Below are 14,500 nucleotides of genomic sequence, written 5' to 3' on the forward strand. Positions count from 1 at the left end.
AAATAACAACGTTGTAGTATGTAGCAGTTACAAATATTGCTAGTTTGTTGCAAAAATTAATGTCCAGCTGTGTTGCTATCACTTTGTTTTAAAATGTGGTAAGACTTCCTTTAGTATTTCCTTAGGCAAGTCAAGCTGGCCTGCCCGCTGGCATTCTCCTACCTGTAGAAAAGTCAACAATGGACTTTTGCAGTGCCTCCCCAAGGCTGTGTGCATAGCCCAACCATCTTTCCTGGCAGGTGATAATAATCTACCTGCATAGAAAAAATTGGTGGCTGAAACTCTACTGATGACATTATGTTAACCTTCCTTTTTTCAGAATGAAAAGAAACATCAGAGACACTATCTTATCTTAAGAGCCTGAGCTAGGCAAACGATTGGGACAGGTTGCAAAGTCCTTGCTGCTCTATCAAATTCTTCAATGATGTTTAGTTGGGTAAAACAAAACTATACCCTTTGCATAATTGATAAAGTGCAATGTTTTCTCATGTTAATGTAGTTTGTAATGTTGTTGGAATACTGAAAATCATCTCTCACTTAGTCTCAAATATCAAAACCATTGTATATATTAATTGGGAAAAGTCCTTCACAGAAGTAGAAAAACCTCCAGCAAGCTGCTTTTAAAAATAATAAAAGGAAGGTAAATTGTGGACAATAACTTAGCCTATGAATTGGATGTAGCAAGCACCAATATTGGCTTTGGGTGGAGTTTGTGGTGAAGGCAAACTTTTAAACAAGTAACCCTTGGGTTTTAATCACAATTCTAAAAAGAGGCCAAAAGCAAAATATAAAAAAGCAATTGTGCACAGAATAGGAGGTCCTGCTAAAAGTGAAAGACTTAACCCAATAGTGTCCGGTCACTCTAAAGACTGCCATCCCTATTCAAGGGTAGATTGCAAATACTAAAAGCTAAACAAAAAATGAACTATTATAAATCACCCTCAAATTATGAAAAACCATCTGGAATACTTGCTAGTAGTAACAGGGAACTGTCTGTCATGTCCCTGCCCACTCCAGTAACATCCCTTTTAGGACTGTTGATGCAAATGCCTTTGTGAAGATCCAGGGCCCTACCACTGAAACCTGAGAAGAGGCAAAAGTGGCTCCACTGAAAAAGTGAACATCGATGAGCCACGGCCAGAAGAAGAAAAGGCATCTGGATACCAGTGAGAATGATGCAGATTTGGCAGTCATCTTCTGAAAGTCAATTATTGCTACATAAGAATTCTTGAAATGTCTATGGTGTGGAACACGGGACATGGGGTGCAGCGATGCCCGGAGATGTACTCACCAGACACAATGGGTGCATCATGATGATGGGGGAGAGTGTTACTGTGGGGGGAGTGGTGGGGTGGGGGCGGTGGGGGTGAATGGGGACCTCATTTTTTTTATGTAATATCTTTTAAAAAAATGAATGAATTGAGTAGAATTTAAAAAAAAATATTTGAGACAAAGTGGAGGAGAGTCATTGACGATTTTTTTTTAAAGATTTATTTCATTTATTTCTCTCCCTTTACTCCCCCCAGTTGTCTATTCTCTGTGTCTATCTGCTGTGTGTTTTTCTTTGTCCTCTTCTGCTGTTGTTGGTGGTGTGGGAGTCTGTGTTTCTTTCGTTGCATCATCTTGTGTCGGCTCTCCGTGTGTGCGGTGCCATTCCTGGGCGAGCTGGGCTTTCTTTGGTGCTGGGTGGCTCTCGTTGCGGGGCGCACTCCTTGCGCGTGGGGCTCCCCTACGCGGGGACACCCCTGCGTGGCAGGGCACTCCTTGTGCGCATCAGCACTGCGCATGGGCCAGCTCCACATGGGTCAAGGAGGCCCGGGGTTTGGACCGTGGACCTCCCATGTGGTGGACGGATGCCCTGGCCACTGGGCCAAGTCCTCTTCCCTCCTTGATGGTTTGATTTCTAGGGTTGCTGGCAGTGACTGGCTTCTGGCTCTGCTGGAGTTTGCCACAAGAGGTGAAATGAAAGTGGCTGGGCAGCAGTGGTGCGCCTCCTGCCACAAGTTGCCTTGACAACACAGCTTCTGGGTGAATGCTGTGAGCTGCCCCCAGATAACTTGCTTGTGCAAGTCAACAGGTTGTTGCCTAGCATCATTTATTAGGTGGTGTTTTTGTAGCTCTTTGAGTTTTCTGTTCCTCCCCGTTATCTCCCTATTCTATCCTGCCTCACAATACTTCAAAATGGTTTGTTTTCGGTTATAGAATATGTTAATATTGATATAAAATATTTTTAATAAACTCATATCTAATTCTACATTTAAAAAAAAGAATTCTTGAAACGGACTAAATGCCTTAGTGGACTGCTGCTTATAAGCATCTTGGGACTGATTGGAATCATTAGAGCTGCTGCTACTGTTGTGGTAGCTTTACACAATCAGGTTAATGATTTAGAATTGGCTGTTTTGCATATTGGAGATCAATTGTATTATTTAAACTGAAGGGGATTGAAATGTGATTGGATCTTCCTTTCTTCTCTCTTTTTTTTCTTTTCTCTCTCTCTTGTCCCTCATTTTCTTCTTATTTTATTTTATCTTAACTATACAATAGGTGCTGCAGGGAACACATCACATTTGCTGGGTTTCCTCATCCTCCACTGCCTCATTTCTGTGTGAATAGATTTTATTTTGGCTACCTACACTGTCCCCTTTCCCCTATATCTTGATATTCTCCATCATCTACTGTCTCTCCTATATTCCACCTCCCTTTCTTTGATCCACAAAGTGTCTAACTCTTCATTTCTAATACCTTAGTTTTGTTTTCTGTCTGTTATCAACTCTTGAAACTATTGCCTTTCTTTTCTCTTTCCCTCTCTCATGAAAACAATACCTTTTTAATTCATACCATATCCTCCAATATTCAGTTGACTACCTCATTATAGGTACTCTACCTTGTGCTATAACTCTACACAACTTACTTGAATCTAACATCCATCCTCCCAGATTTCATATTGTTGCTCTGTTAACATATATCACCAATACTACTTTACACTTTTTCCTTGCTTACACAATTGCCTTTCCCCGGCCCTAATACTTTCCTTTAAAGTGAACTCAACCAGCAATAAGAAATTAGAATAAGAAGAACAAAGTCACAAAGAGAAGATATAACACTTACACAAAAGCAACAGCTAATTAATCTCCAAGAGTAGACAAAGAAGCTAAGGAACTGATTAAACCCATCAAGATAAAATGATGACCAGACAGCAACAAAAATCTACAAACCAAACCAGTAATCAGGAAAACATGGCTGAATCCAATGAACAAACTAAAAATCAGGAAGGGGAGCAGAACTTCGCACAAGTAATGAAAGATCTCAGAACATTTATCACTGACAAATTTAATGAAGTAAAGTAGAAGAGGTTAACAACATGAACACAACACTTGGAGGGAAAATTGCATACATATGCAAAAAGATAACAGATATGATGGGAATGAACACCACAGTTCAAGAAATCAAAAATACACTTGCAGCAAATATCAGCAGACCAGAAGAGGCAGAGCAGAGAATTAGTGATGTGGAAGACAGTACATCGGAAATCAAACAGATAGTAGAATTGGTCGATAAAAAGATAGAAAAAACCCAGCTAGGACTTAGGGACCTGAATGATAATGCAAAATGCTCAAACATACGTATTATTGGCATTCCAGAAGGAGAAGAGAAGGGAAAGGGGTCAGAAGGACTGTTGCAGGAAATAATGGCTGAAAACTTCCCAAATCTACTGAAAGAGACAGATGTACATATCCAAGAAGCACAGCGCACCCCACTCGTCATAAACCCCAACAGGCCCACCCCAAGACATATACTTGTCAAATTATCCAACGCTCAAGACAAAGAGAAAATTCTAAAAGCAGCAAGAGAAAAGAAAACCATCACATACAAGGGAAGCTCCATAAGATTAAGTGCTGATTTCTCATCTGAAACGATGGAGGCAAGAAGGCAGTGGTATGATATAGTCAAGGTGCTAAAGGAAAAAAAATTTCCAACCAAGAATACTCTATCCAGCTAAATTAGCATTCAAATATAATGGAGAGTTCAAAATATTCGCAGATAAGCAGAAACTGAAAGAGTATGCCTACAACAAACCTCCCCTTCAAGAAATTCTAAAGGGAGTTCTGCAGGAAGAAAGGGAAAAAACAGGACAGGCAGAGTTGGAGGAGAGTGTAAGAGCAACAAAAAAGACAAAAAGAGAAGGAAAAAAAAAAGCAAACAAAATATGACAAACACAAGTCCAATCAAAATATGGCTAACACAAATAATTCCTTGAAAGTAATAACACTGAATGTCAATGGATTAAACTCACCTATCAAAAGATTCAGACTGGGACAATGGATAAGGAAATATGACCCATCTATATGCTGTCTACAAGAGACACATCTTAGACCCAGAGACGCATGGAGGTTGAAAGTGAATGGCTGGAAAAGAGTCATACAAGCAAACAATAACCAAAAAAAAGGCAGGGGTAGCTGTATTAATATCAGACAAAATAGACTTTAAATGCGAAACAATTGTGAGAGACAAAGAAGGATACTACATTTTAGTGAAAGGGACAATCGGTCAAGAAGATCAAACAATCATAAATATTTATGCTCCTAACAAGGGCGCCTCTAAATACGTGAGGCAAACGCTGGAAAAACTAAGTGAAAGAATAGATGCATCTACAATTATAGTGGGGGATTTTAATACATCTCTATCAACTCTTGACAGAACATCTCAAAAGAGAATCACTAAAGAATCAAAACATTTGAACAGTTTAATAGAGGAGCTGGATCTAATACACATATATAGGTCATTACACCCAAACACAGCAGGATATACATTTTTCTCAAGCGCACATGGATCATTCTCCAAGATAGACCATATGCTAGGCCACAAAGAAAGGCTTAATGAATTCAGAAAGATCGAAATCATACGAAACAATATCTCTGACCACAGTGGGGTGAAGCTGGAAATTTGCAAGGGACAGAGACCCAGATTTCATACCACGATTTGGAAATTAAACAGCACACTCATAGAAAAACAGTGGGTCAAAGAGGAAATGTCAAAAGAAATCAACGACTACCTTGAAACAAATGATAATGATAACACAACATACCAAATTTATGGAATGCAGCAAAAGCAGTACTGGGAGGGAAATTTATAGCCATAAATTCATATATCAAAAAAGAAGAAACAGCATAAATTGAAGAACTAACTGCACATTTGAAGGAATTAGAAAAAAAACAACAAAGTAATCCAAGAGGAAGAAGAAGGAAGGAAATAACAAAGATAAGAGCAGAACTAAATGAAATAGAAAATAAGAAAGCACTTGAAAAGACAATCAGGACCAAGAGCTGGTTATTTGAGAAGATCAACAAAATTGACAACCCTTTAGCGAGACTAACAAAGAAAAAAAGAGAGAACATGGAAATACACAAAATAAGAAATGAGAAAGGTGATATCACCACTGACCCAACAGAAATAAAGACTATCATAAGAGGATACTTTGAAAAACTATATTCCAACAAAAATGACAATTCGGAGGAAATGGACTAATTCCTAGAAACACATAAGCCACCCATATTGACGAAAGAAGAAATTGATGATCTTAACAAACCAATCACAAGTAAAGAGATAGAATCAGTCATTAAAAACCTCCCAACTAAGAAGAGCCCAGGGCCAGACGGCTTCACAGGTGAATTCTACAAAACATTCTGGAAAGAACTAACACCAATCTTGCTGAAACTATTCCAAAAAATCGAAACAGAAGGGACATTGCCTAACTCCTTCTATGATGCCAACATTACCCTAGTACCAAAGCCAAACAAACACACCACAAGAAAGGAAAATTACAGACCAATTTCTCTAATGAACCTAGACGCAAAAATACTTACCAAATACTTGCTAATCATATTCAACAACACATGAAACGAATTATACACCACGACCTAGTGGGATTTATTCCAGGTATGCAAGGATGGTTCAACATAAGAAAATCAATCAATGTAATACACCATATAAACAGATTGAAGGAAAAAGTCACATGATTATATCTATAGATGCAGAAAAAGCATTGGACAAAATACAGCACCCTTTCTTGATAAAAACACTCCAAAAGATCAGAATACAAGGAAATTTTTTGAACATGATAAAGAGTATATATGAAAAACCTACAGCCAATATTGTTTACAATGGAGAAATCCTAAAATCCTTCCCTCTAAACTCAGGAACAAGACAAGGATGCCCATTGTCTCGCCTTCTATTTAACATTGTCTTAGAAGTACTTGCTGGAGCACTGAGGCAAGAACCAGATATAAAAGGCATTCAAATTGGAAAGGAAGAAGTCAAAATTTCATTATTTGCAGAAGACATGATCCTATACGTAGAAAACCCTGAGAGATCTACAACAAAGCTTCTAGAACTCATAAATGAGTTTAGTAAAGTCGCAGGATATAAGATCAATGCGCAAAAATCAGTAGCATTTCTGTAAACCAACAATGAGCAAGATCAGGAGGCAATTAAGAATCAAATACCATTCACAATGGTAAATAAAAAAATCAAATATTTAGGAATAAATTTAACTAAAGATGTAAAAAACTTATACACAGAACTATACAAGACTGTTCAAGGAAATCAAAGAAGACCTAAATAAATGGAAGAATATTCCTTGTTCATGGATAGGAAGACTAAAGATTATTAAGATGCCTATTCTACCAAAACTGATCTACACATTCAATGCAATCCCAATAAAAATCAACACAGCCTTCTGTAAGGAACTAGAAAAACTAACTTTGAAATTTATTTGGAAAGGAAAGAGACCCCGAATAGCCAAAGACATATTGAAAAAGAAAAACGAAATTGGAGGAATCACACTACCTGACTTTAAAACATACTACAAAGCTACTGCAGTGAAAACAGCATGGTATTGGCATAAGGAGAGACACACAGACCAATGGAATCGAATTGAAAGTTCTGATATAGAACCTCATATATATAGCCATATGATATTTGATAAAGCCACCAAACCCTCTCAACTGGGAGAGAATGGCCTATTCAACAAATGGTGCCTGGAGAACTGGATATCCATATGTAGAAGAATGAAAGAGGATTACCATCTCACACCTTATACAAAGATCAACTCAAGATGGATCAAAGACCTAAATATAAGAGCCAAGACCATAAAGACCTTGGAAAGCAGTGTAGGGAAACATCTACAGGACCTTATAATAGGAAATGGCTTCATGACTATCACACCAAAAGCACGAGCAGCAAAAGAACAAATAGATAAATGGGACTTCCTCAAAATTAAAGCCTTCTGCTCCTCAAAGGAGTTTGTCAAGAAAGTAAAAAGGGAACCCACACAATGGGAGAAAATATTTGGCAACCATATATCTGATAAGAGACTTATAACTTGCATATATAAAGAACTCATATATCTTGAAAATAAAAAGATAAACAACCCATTTAAAAAATGGGAAAAAGATTTAAACAAACACTTCTCCAAAGAAGAAATACAAATGGCCAAAAAGCACATGAAAAAATGCTCCAAATCTCTAGCTATCAGGGAAATGCAAATCAAAACTACAATGAGATACCATCTTACTCCCATAAGATTGGCAGCTATGAAAAAAACAGAAGAAGACAAATGCTGGAGAGAATGTGAAGAAAGGGGAACACTCATCCACTGCTGGTGGGAATGCAGAAGGATCCAACCATTCTGGAGGACAGTTTGGCGGTTTCTCAAAAAACTAACCATAGATTTGCCATATGACCCAGCAATTCCACTGCTGGGTATACACCCAGCAGAAGTGAAAACAAGGACACAAACCGGTATATGTACACCAATGTTCCTAGCAGCATTGTTCACTATCGCCAAAAGTTGGAATCAACCCAAATGCCCATCAACAGATGAGTGGATCAATAAAATGTGATATATACATACAATGGAATACTACTTGGCTGTAAGAACAAATACACTACAAACACACGTGATAACATGGATAAATCTTGAGAACCTTATGTTGAGTGAAGCAACCCAGGCTTTGAAGGCCAAATACTATATGACCTCAATGATATGAAATAAGCAAGCTGCCTCAGAGAGCTAGAGACTGGAAGATAGGCTTACAGGAAATCGGGGGATGGAGGAAGGATGTGAGCCGACATCTGCAGGGGTAGAATCTATGATGAGCTGGCGGTGAGTATGAGCACAAAGAAGAGATAAAATGGGGGCAAGGGGTTGCCTTTGGGTGAGTCTTTGAGGGTTTGAGGGGGGCTGGGGATGGGCGGATGGGTAATATTGCCCAAAAAATTGGGGGGAGTGAGGGGCAACATACAAACATAGGAGAGTGTCAGGTGTTGGTTGAGAGTAAAATGCTGAGAAAATCGTATCAAAATATAATTAGGAAAGGTACCTGTTTAGGATGCTCAGCGGGGATGGTCTGATGCGGGATGGACTCCTGGGAAATGTCCGAATGCTCATTTTGCCAGGGTGGGTTGTACCATTGGGTAGAGACCCAAGTAGTGAGAGTTGGGGTGGACCCACATCCTGGGGAGGTCTAATGCCATCAAATAGAGGGAACTGTATCTCTTGAGAGGAAGGGTGGCTCCCAGGGCATTAGGCCAGTTGAGGAAGTCAGGCCCTGAACACTGTTGCAAGTATCTCTGGACGTGGCTCCTTGGGAAATGGAGATTGGCTGTCGCTGTGGGCCCCAAGGGGAGGGGCAAATGGATGTTGAATGGATGAAACCAAGGTAAATGTGGGGGCAAGAGAGGAGTTTCGTGAGAGTACACAAGGATGGATATAAAACATGTAATATTACACAAAAATATAGAGGGGACGTCAGACTAATAATGTAAACCATAATGTAAAACATAGGATAACTAAAATTTAGAAAACTGTATATCCTAAAGTATGGACCACAAAGTAAGCACAGATGTCACTTTGTTTGAAAGCTATTGTCTCAGAGTCTGTACATCAGTTTAAGTAAATATGATATGAATAAGTTATAAGATTATCGCTGTGGAAGGGAAAAGGTTTTATGGTGGCTGTGTGGGAATACTGTATATTGTATATATGAATTACTATGATCTAAGGCTCTTGTGAAGAGCAGCTCAATAATTATGAAAAAAGAAAAGAAAAAGATAAACTGTAGAATTTTTCCAAATCAATACATATTCTAGATCTAACCTTTAAACTCATCGCTATATTCCATTTTACTAGTAAGGGAACCTGACATTATATTGGGCTTCACTTTTCAGGAAGTTTTGGATCACAGAGTGGTTCAAAAATGGCGGTGGAGGAATACTGGTATGGGATGTTATGGACAGACGATATATGGTTGACAGGGAGTTATACAGGGCATATGTCCAGGGTGCATGGTAATGTTTGGATATACTCATACTGGAAACAAAAACAACAGCTCGGGGGATACTGGGTTCCTGGCTGGGGGTGCTTTGTCGTGGTCCCTAGGGGAGCAGCGGCAGTCCCCCAGGTGCAACGGTAAGGACCAGGAAGGAATGAGGGTCCAACAGTGAGCCCCGGATACTAATGACTATGCTTGTGAGCCTATATGCCTGAAATAAGAACAAGGCCTAGAGCAGCACTGTGCCTAGGAGTTTCCTCCTGACAGCCTCTGTGTTACTCAAATATGGCCAGTCTCGAAGCCAAACTCAGCATGTAAATGGAATGCATTCCCCCCACCATGGGACATGACACCTGGGGATGAGCCTCCCTGGCACCAAGGGATCACTACCAAATACGAGCTGATGATGCAACTAGAAAACGACCTTGAATTAAAGGTTCAACACGGACCAGCAGAATATCCCTGTCTACATATAATAACAGGAGTTTAAAATGCTGTTTGACCTAAGGTAAGGGGGAAATGGAAAGGAGAAATGAGTTTATATGGCTATGAGTCTCTAAAAAAGAGTCTGGAGGTTGTCAGAAGGATTGCCCTTATGCACACCTGAGCAGAGTCTCAGAGACAGATAAAGTAGATACAAGCCCAGGTATTGGTTCTTTAGAGGGCTAAAGAGACCCACGGGTTCTATGCTCATGGCAGATGGGGTTCACTGCCATGTCAGTTGGCCCTTCTTTGGAACTGGTGTTTCTGCGTGATGGAACTGGGCTCAGATGGGATCACTTTTCACTTTATGGGAATTGTAGTTGGTGCTGGGGTTTAAGATATATCTAGGGGATTTGAATCTCTGGACTGACAATATGATAGCCAGGCCCTGAGCCTCAACAGACTTCAACTCCTACACTCTGATTTATTGGACTTACCCCACTCAGCTAACATGGAGTTGAAGAATGTCAAGAAGGTCAACCACCACACCATGGAGCCTAGAGTGCCTACAACTGAAAGCAGGAGGATTGCATCCAGTATCCATGTGGAATCTAAGCCCCCTCTTGACATAGAAGTGCAATGGACACAACCAATCCAAGGTCCACAGAGAAAATGTGGCATTGGTGTGGGAAAAGTGGCCATGGTGGCTGCTGGGTGCGGGGAATGGGAGGAAGAGATGAGATGTGGAGGCGTTTTCGGGACTTGGAGTTGTCCTGGGTGGTGCTTCAGGGACAATTACCGGATATTGTTGATCCTCCCATGGCCCACTGGATGGAACGTGGGAGAATATGGGCTATGATGTGGACCATTGACCATGAGGTGCAGCGATACCCAGAGATGTACTTACCAAATGTAATGGGTGTGACATGATGATGAGAGAGAGTGTTGCTGTGGGGGGAGTGGTGGGGTGGGGGCGGTGGGTTGAATGGGACCTCATATTTTTTGAATGTAATATTTTTTAAAAATGAATAATAAAATAAAATAAAATAGTCATTATAAAAAAAAAAAAGGGTCAAATGCGGTGGGAAATGTCACTCACCCTGCACAGAGGAGGGGTCCCGGTGGAAGGCTGTCCTCCTGGGACGCAAGACGCCATGTCGCGGTTCAGAACTGGACGTGGGTGCCGGCAAATGGTCGTTTGGCTGTGGCGCCGGGTTCGGACAGCGTGGGCGAGGCACGCAGCTTCTGCTCTTGCCAGCGCTGTGCCAGTGTGGCTGCTTGCGTGGCAGGCGGGGGGCGCACGCCGGGCTGAGGTGGGAGGAGGCGCTCTGTCGTGCCATAACCTTCCAAAAGTCCGGTTACACACCTGTGCCCGGTGGGCAGTGCCCCTGGGCCTGCCCTGGGGGAGGCAAGGGCAGCGGGTCAGGCTGGGGCTCCCTGGGCAGGGCGCGGTCTCTGCCCACCCCCAGTAGGAGCCAGATGCCGTGTCCCCAAGGGAGATAAGCCCCTCCCCATGGAGGTCCTGGCTGTGCCCCCAAAAGGACTGGCACTGCCCATCCCCCGCCCCCGCTGCCCACAGGCTCCCCTGCACCTGCTCAGCCAGGACACACGGCATGCCTGCAGGGAGCCCGGACCCTGCGCAAAGCCAGCACCCCTGGGCATGGGAGGGGCACGAGCAGATGCCCCAAAGTGGTCGAGGTCCCTAAAAGGTGGGGTGCCTCTTCCTTGGTGGCCATCAACCCAGCGTGCCAGCAGCTTGTGCCCCGTCACGGAGCTGACACCCCCAAGACCACTGCGCCCAGAGAGGAACCTCGTGGAGAAGGCACGACCGCGATTTTCCTAGGGTCCGCGGTCCTCTTGCAGCCATGCACCCTCCTGCCGCCCACTCTCCAGACCCGTCAGCAGTGTCCCCAGGCCCCACCCTGTGCGTCCGTGGAGTCCCGACGCAGGTCAGTGCTGCCGCCCTCCCAGGGCTTCCCCTCGATGGCCTCCTGCACGTTGGGACCATCCACCGTCTAAACACCTGCCTGCCAGGTGCAAAGGCCCACCTGGCTTTGCATTCCTGAAGACACTGGAACACCACCAATCATCGCGGCCCCGCTCACAGCAGCCAAATGGTGGAGGCAGCCAGGTGAGCCTTGACAGGTGCATGGGTCAACCAATGGGGTCCACCCAGCGGGGGATGGTCACTCGGACTAGGAAGGAATGGGGTTCTGACCCGGACCGCGCAGACGCCCCCAGAAGCCTCGCGTGAAGTGGAAGAAGCCAGACACGAGAGGGCAGAGTGTGCATCTCCCCTGGTAGGGCATGGCCGGAACGGGCACCTTCCCGAGGCACAGAGCAGACGGGAGGCGCTCCGGGGCCAGGCAGGAAGGGGCGTTACTGTTCAGTGGGTGCAGTTCCTGATTGGGGTGATGAAAAGCCTGGTACCCGGTGGTGGCGATGGTTGCATGGCATTTGACCCGGACCCGCCCGCGGGCCAGGCCAATATAAGAGGACGTCTCCCGTCCGACCAAGCTCGGGGATCTAGAAACAAAGCAAACGACACAGAGACGGGGACAAGAGACACGAAGAATGGAGGCAAGACAGGATTCTGATCAAGCCTCGTTTACTGGGGGTAAAACACGAGGATATATAGAGAGGGAAGGGAACGTGTCCATGGGTGATAGGCTGGTCTTGTGGGTGGCAGACGTCCAAGGAGGGGTTGGCTGAAAGTTCGTGCCGGGTCTGCAGTGTTTCGTGCCTTGCACATGCGTATTGCTGTGGTCACCTGAGTTGCAGCGGGAAGGTGAGAACAAAGAAGCAGGGAGGAAGAAGAATAAGGAAATGACAGGGCAGTTTTGTGAACTCTGCCTTGTCGTGAGCTCTGCCATGTTGTGGGAGGTTGTAGATAGGTCTCACAGCGGGTGGCTCCCCACAGGTCCCCCTTCTCTGTTTAATGTGTTATGAATTGAAGAGAGGAACAGCCAGCGACGGCTCATGATAGAGCAGGGCTTATTTTCAGCAGTGGCATGCGGCTGAAAGGTGCTCCCGTGCTGAAAGGGGGGCTGTGCCTGTTTTAGGTCGGGACTACACCCAGTAAGCAATTTGTCTTACCCGTCATGCGATCAGTCTTACCCGTCATTGGGAATCATGGCAGCAAAAGGCCATGTCCCTGTCTTAGGTTGACTGATGGGTTAGTCCAGTTGCCCGTCATTGGCTAACCAGTCCAGCGCCTCAGCAGATGGCCTGCAATTACAGTAAGCTATACTGGGGAGCTTTCGTAAGCCGTGTGTGCCAAGCATGGTGCCCTGAAATTGGGTGGCGTGGCTACACCTGCCCTGGTTTTGTTAGGCCGGAGTGCCTGTTGCTCGTTTGAGCCGCTGGATTTTTGCCGGAGCTGTTCAGTGATATAGATTTAAACAGAGAAGGTTAAGCCGTAATAAAAAGAGGTTTAGACCGTTATTGCATTTGCTCTGGCAGCCATTCTCGCTCCCCGGTATTGCTGAAGGCAGGCACTGTCCTGAATGTCCCCAACATCTCTTCCCTTTTTCTCTAAAGGGTTTGGAGGAGGAATGCTCGCTGAGCATTCTTCTGGCATTAACCTGCTGGGGGAAGTAGAGGCCTCATTCCCCATGTTGTTTGTGGCTCTGTTTTTCTGGGGAGGGGAATTTGGGGTAGGATTCACGCAGAGCGAATCTCTTGTTTGCGCAGAGCGAACCCCTATGCTAATGAGGCATGCTTCTCAAGGCGCTTGAAAACGGCCTTTTCTTTGTTTTGGCCCTCCTTTACAGTGCTTTGCCTCGCACCCAGCGGTACCAACCTCAGCTTGTGCGTTATTTTTGCCCGGTGAGGAGCATACTTTCAAGTTTTATGCTGTTCCCGTAGGAGGGGGCTGGACAGCACCCAGGTATTCTGGATTTATGCCTCGGTCAGCAAGATGGAGTTGATGGTAATGTACTTGAATGGGCTTGCTCAGAGCAAAGTCAATTTGGTCCTTGCATTATGTAGAGAGTTATCACTAGGATACTAGATAGAAAAAAGAGTTATTATGAGGATACCAGATAAGATATAAGACAACATAAGAATTTACATTTTTAAAGGTTACAAGTTTGTTTACAATATAGTTTCATCTCAAAAAACATATATTCTTTGAGGTTAGAGGTTTCTTACAGCATTATATCAGGTTGGGGGGCTTTTCGCTCGTGAGGGTGAGTTGCTGTTTTAATTAGTGTAAAGATATACCTTGATCAGCAAGGTTAAGTCGGTGATAATATACCTGAATAGGTTTGCTAAGAGCGGAATCGATTTGGTCTTTTACTAGTTGTATAATTCTTTTTATGGCCCAAGGTGCAAAGGATATTATAAGGAGTATAGTTACTAAGGGGCCTAGTATGGGGAGTAGATATGGTAGAAATCCCTGGAGTCCACTCCATATGGGGTGGTTGACTAAATCCCTTCTTCTTTTCTCCAGGTCTTCTTGAAGCCTTTTAACTTTATCTCGAACAATGCCAGACTTGGCATAAAAGCAGCACTGTTCCTGCAGAGCTAGGCATATTCCTCCATGTTCTGCTGTAAGCAGATCTAACCCTCTCCTGTTCTGGAACACTACCTCAGCTAGAGAGTCTATTTGATCTTGAATATCTTGTATAGTGCTCGACAAAGCCTGGATATTACCAATTAATTGCTTAGATAATTTTGTATATTGGGTAAGAGCGAGTCCTAACCCCGCAGTACCAGTGGCTAGGGCTCCAGAAATGCCT

At 43.6% G+C, this 14,500-nt stretch overlaps 1 long non-coding RNA gene across 12 annotated transcripts in view; it reads right to left on the reverse strand.

Annotated features, from left to right (window-relative positions):
* Nucleotides 1–14,500, reverse strand: part of LOC131279953 (uncharacterized) — a 165,215-nt gene that overhangs the window by 11,830 nt on the left and 138,885 nt on the right. For 9 of the 12 annotated variants that reach the window (XR_011649830.1, XR_011649837.1, XR_011649828.1 and 6 more), the window contains 2 exons: nucleotides 11,807–13,766; nucleotides 10,858–11,157 (listed from right to left, as the gene is read on the reverse strand). This is a non-coding gene — a long non-coding RNA (uncharacterized lncRNA). The remainder of the gene's footprint in view (nucleotides 1–10,857; nucleotides 11,158–11,806; nucleotides 13,767–14,500) is intronic. The other 3 variants (XR_011649835.1, XR_011649829.1, XR_011649832.1) reach the window with 3 other exon arrangements.

Source organism: Dasypus novemcinctus, chromosome 10, assembly GCF_030445035.2.
Source record: "Dasypus novemcinctus isolate mDasNov1 chromosome 10, mDasNov1.1.hap2, whole genome shotgun sequence".
In the NCBI taxonomy this organism is placed as follows: domain Eukaryota; kingdom Metazoa; phylum Chordata; class Mammalia; order Cingulata; family Dasypodidae; genus Dasypus; species Dasypus novemcinctus.